Source organism: Dipteris shenzhenensis, chromosome 5 (genome assembly GCF_047967505.1).
Source record: "Dipteris shenzhenensis isolate YYH24624 ecotype China chromosome 5, Dip_SZ_1.0, whole genome shotgun sequence".
Classification (NCBI taxonomy): Eukaryota; Viridiplantae; Streptophyta; class Polypodiopsida; order Gleicheniales; family Dipteridaceae; genus Dipteris; species Dipteris shenzhenensis.
The window spans coordinates 55,848,892-55,853,323 of record NC_141600.1 but is presented as its reverse complement, the minus strand read 5'-3'; positions in this window follow the sequence as shown (position 1 = coordinate 55,853,323).

The window sequence follows — 4,432 nt, the reverse complement described above, 5'->3', positions numbered from 1 at the left end:
AAAGTTGATGTTCGTTTGATTTTTGGGAAAAGGATCAACATGTCCACATCAAAGGATGTGTGTGAGCTCATGTAAGAAAATTTGTGGTGTGAATAAAATCAAAGAATCATGAATCCTCTTTTTAATATTTATGAAGGTGGTGCTTAGTCTTTTGGGGGGGAAAGCTTAGTGTGGGAAAATGTAATTGTGTAAATTAAACAAATCAATTGAAATGCATTGCATCCATAAATCACTCAAATAAACACTTAATAATATATATGTATAATATAATCTTGTAAAATGTTTGTTCATGTAAGTAAACCATTCAGTTGAAAGTCATTTCATCCTTCTAACATTCACACAAATATTTATATCATAACACAATTGTATGCATCATGCAAGTTCACCATAGGTTCACACAAACATTTGACAAATGCATTTCATAATTAAACATAAACATCCATAAACAAAAAAAAACTTGAGCATCCATAAACAAGCATTTGGGCTAGACTCTGTGAATGTACAACCTTGCAACATCTAAAGAATGACTCGATAAAAATTTATATATATTGTAATTGTACAAATTTAAAACATTCAATTATGACACATTTATATTGATTCACATTAATAACAACAAATTTGCAACAAATGTGTTGCAATACATTTATATCCATAGATTACACAATTTTGCAAACATTTAAGATACAAACATCCACGAGACCTTGTTTTATTGAATATGAAATGTTGAAATTAGGTGCTAGTCCAAGTCCCAATGGGTGCCAAGTTTAGTCAAGTCCTCTTCAAAGTGCAAGAATTAGACATAAAGGGTGCACTAGGAATCTAGACTTTTGGAGTCCCCTTTTTCCCCTTCATTTTATCAAAAAGTCAAAAACTCACTACAAGGTATTGGATGATTTTCGACACTAATACCGATGGGAATAACACTAATTTTGGTTTTTACCATGGGCACAAAGCATCAGAAAATCATTGATATATGTGTTAGTAAAGGAGTGTCGATATATATCGACATTAACAAGTGTCGATATATACCGACAGGGTCAACGTTTGCTTAGGTGTAGCCAATCGCGAAACTATTTTGGAGGCCATTTTGGGGCCACAATGCGATGTGGTCCTCGGTGAATATTTGAATTTTGCACGGACCCGCGCTCTTGTAAAAATTTTTCCGATGTCATGAAGGCGCACTGGCGTAATAATGAGATGCAATCTATTTGTTCTGAACACCACATAGCTTGACACATAGCATCTCTATAGTGCTTCACGCAGTAGAGTCTCTGGCCTATGCCACATGATCACTTATCATGGCGAAGCCTTTTGCCGCAACTTTACCACATGTCACTAGGCACCGAACACATGCATATCATTAAAATTTAAGGTTGGCTTGAAGAAACCATCGTGCTAATTCGTGGCATAATAATTAGACACAATCTATGATTCTGAACATCGCCGCAGCGCCTGACCACCTATCATTGTGTAGTCTTTTGCTACATCTTTGCCCGCAACCCATGCAAATCATAGGTTGTCTTGGAGAGACCACCGCGTTGGTTTTTGGCATAATAATGAGATGCAATCTATCATTATGAGCATCACCTTAGCGCAGTCTCTAGCCTGACGATCTGTCATTGCCCAAAATTCAAGATTGTCTTAGAGAGACCACTGCATTGGTTCTTGGAGTTATAGCTCCGTTACCTATTTTTACAGATTACAGAAGGAGGTCTATGACAACCAGTGCACTGGCAAACAGAAGAAGATCTATGAAAGCCACCATGCTGGTTCTTTCAGTTATATATTTGTGTACTTAGGAAGATGTATTCCATTGTGCAACCAAGCAAAATGCAATTCATGATATGGCCCTTGAGGGGTTCCATTTAGGGGCAAGGGCCATATTGATATGCCATTTCTGTCCAATGGCATCCTGGATATTATATAATGCACGTTGATATGGCCCTTGCTCCTAGAGGGGACCCCTCAAGGGCCATATCCTCAATTGCATTTTCCTCGGGGGGGTCACTCATCATATGTAACCCTATCACGTGAGTTCGACAGAAGGATATTTTTTATTCCTAAAATTTACAGAAATAAATGTACATAAGGGTCTATTTAAAATAGTTTTGGAAAACATTTACAGATTTGTATAGAAAAGGGGTGCATTTTATTAATGAAAAAATTTACAGATAAGGGATTTGACATATAGGCCTTGAACGCACGTGATATAGAGGGTTTATACATAGTGACCCCCCCGAGGCATTTTTTAAAAGCTTAATTGTATTTTTCTAGATGTATCTCTATGCCATTTTGGTCATAAACAAAGGAAATTATAGTCCTTCTTTCTTGGTATTTTAGTTCGTGTTGCAGGAAAATTGAGCAAAAGAGATTACAATGAACATCTACGTCCAATAATAGGTTATATAAAAATTATCAACTTATATCGAGAAAAAATTAAAGAGAGGATCTTACATTTATAAAAACTTGACAATTGTTGAGAGCCTTAAAGGCCAAAAGATTACAGGTAGCGGCCATAACCATTCAAATATAAAAGTTAACGGCAATGCATACTGAGAGCCAAATTGAACAAAAAGAGATTGCATAAATGCCTTAGAGACCAAAACATTACATCGAGTGAGCCAAAAGATTGTTGAGAGCCCAAAAGATTACATCCAGCCATTGCTGAGAGCCTCATCTGAGTAAGAGGGAATTTATACAACTCAATTTTCCACCAGTCTAGCTTGTTGCATTAAAAAATTTTAGGGAGCCCAAGGAGGATACGATGAAGAGGCCGAAGACCATGCACATTGCCAAGACTCAGATTACACCACTACACACGGGCCTCGTTTTGACGCTTAAGCACTAACATTTAGCGCGCGCGAGATGCTAATCATTGATAATCAAAGCGGGATTAGTTAAGTGTCACTATATAGCAACTTTAGACAAGTTTCAATATACAGCGACCTTTAAAGAGAGTCGCTATATAGCGACACTTACTAGACTTGTGAATGGTCATTATATAGCAACACTGAGATAGTTTCCTATAGCGACGCTTTACAGAGAGTGTTTTTTCCCATACCGACCTTTAAAGATAGTTTTTCCCAATGACAAATTTTTTTTCCTTTTCATACATGTTTGATCCTTTGAGAGAATAAAAGTAGAAGAGCATGTACATCAAGTTTGAAGCTCATATATTCATGTCCAAGTTTAAGATGAAAAAAATCAATGAAGAGCATTTACATCAACGGCTTCATATTGAGCCAAGTCTAACATGCCAAACAAGTCTTTTTCTAGCTCTATACCGAGTTGATTTCCTATATCATCATCATACTCTAGCATCGTACGTTCACCTAAGATGACTTGATCATCTTCTTCAATAAAGTGTGGTGATTCTTGATGATCGTCATCTTCTTCCTCAATATCATGATCTCCATGTTCCTCCCATACGATGTCATTATGTGCATCTTCCTCTTGGCTCATATTGTGATCTTCATCTTCTTCGCTAGATCCATCTGGATCAATTGGATCCGGCATTGGTAGTGGCATCTCCATATCCACATCTCTATCTTCAAAAATTTGCTTACTTCGTGGTGCAACTTGGATCACGTACCACCATCTTGGATCAAAATGACCCAAATGAAAAACCACCTATATTGAAGATGGGTGCCAAATGCCATCAATTATATATATGAAATTATGCTCAAGTACATGTATCAATGGATCTTGAAAAATGAAATCTTCAATTAATTAAATCATTAGTATGCACCTGCTCACAATGCTTGGGAAGAACAAAAGTATCACTTTCATTGGTCCAAAGTTTGGTGGTCTATTGCAAAGAAATTGCTACTACCTTTTCTCACTCTCGCGCGCATGGGGACCATTGTAAATAGTTCTAAACCATTTTACATAAAAAATATATATGCCTATGCCTATGCTTATGCTTATGCATGAGCATATGCTTATGCTCATATGCTCATGCATCGGCCACCCATGCAGCCCAGCCCTCACACGGTGTCATCTTTGACTGCTCCCAAATCCCTACCATGACCTGCTGGATCTCCTCCTCCTGTAGGTTGTCCTCTGGAATGCAGACCCCCTTCTGGGGGAGACCTCAGCGGGGCTGATTCAAGTGAAGTACCACTGGAGAGTGGTCTGACATCGTGGTACCTACCAGAATCCTAGTAGATCTGCCTCTGTGTAGCTGCCTCTGTGTAGTGCCTAGTCCCCAACATAGAAATGGTCTAGTCTCTCTAGCAATCCATCATGTCTCCTTTATCCAAAGGAGAAGAGAAGGCTGCTAGGTGTCCTACTGAAATTTGGCTCTCTCCACGGGTCTCTGCCACTGATCATGAAAATGAACTGCTCCCAAGTGCTATGCTCTGCTACTGACATCTCAAAGAACAAGGCGCTGCCCTGCTTGTCTCCCCCAAACTCCAGGTTGTTGATGTCA